This window comes from Microtus ochrogaster, chromosome 10 (genome assembly GCF_000317375.1).
Source record: "Microtus ochrogaster isolate Prairie Vole_2 chromosome 10, MicOch1.0, whole genome shotgun sequence".
Taxonomy (NCBI): domain Eukaryota; kingdom Metazoa; phylum Chordata; class Mammalia; order Rodentia; family Cricetidae; genus Microtus; species Microtus ochrogaster.
The window spans coordinates 75,407,445-75,408,044 of NC_022016.1; the positions used below are offsets into that span (position 1 = coordinate 75,407,445).

Genomic DNA, 600 nt, shown 5'->3' on the forward strand with positions numbered 1-600 from the left:
GTGCACACCTGTGACCCTAGCACAGGCTATGGAGGTGGTGCACACCTGGCACAGGCTATGGAGGTAGTGCACACCTGGCACAGGCTATGGGGGTGGTGCACACCTATGACCCTAGCACATGCTATGGAGGCAGGAGGGGAGGTCATCCTTAGCCAGTTAGAAGCCAGCATGAACTATATGAGGCACATTTCAAGGGGGAAAAAGCCAATAAATAATTCCATTTTAAAAATAGGCCGGGCGATGGTGGCACACGCCTTTAATCCCAGCACTCGGGAGGCAAATAATTCTGAGAAAAGGTGGATAAAGACAAGAGAAACAACACAAACAAATAATGTTTGAAAATGCCATTATGGAACCTAATATGTACATGATAATAAAAATAAATAGTAATAAAGAAGTCATGTATGCTTAAATATTCATTTCTAATATCATTTAAAATGATTTTATATAAAATCTCTTTAATTCAGAAAGAAATTATAAAGCTGAATATGATGTCTACCCTGTCAAACCCAGTACTTCAGAGCTGAGGCAGAAGGACTGCTGTGTTTGTAGCCAGCAAGCAATATGCCTCAAAAAGACAAATAAGGCCGGGCGGTGGTG

The 600-nt window shown here is 41.8% G+C and overlaps 1 protein-coding gene across 1 annotated transcript in view; it reads right to left on the reverse strand.

The window, feature by feature from the left end:
• Positions 1 to 600, reverse strand: part of Scp2 (sterol carrier protein 2) — a 79,270-nt gene that overhangs the window by 18,155 nt on the left and 60,515 nt on the right. The window lies entirely within an intron of this gene.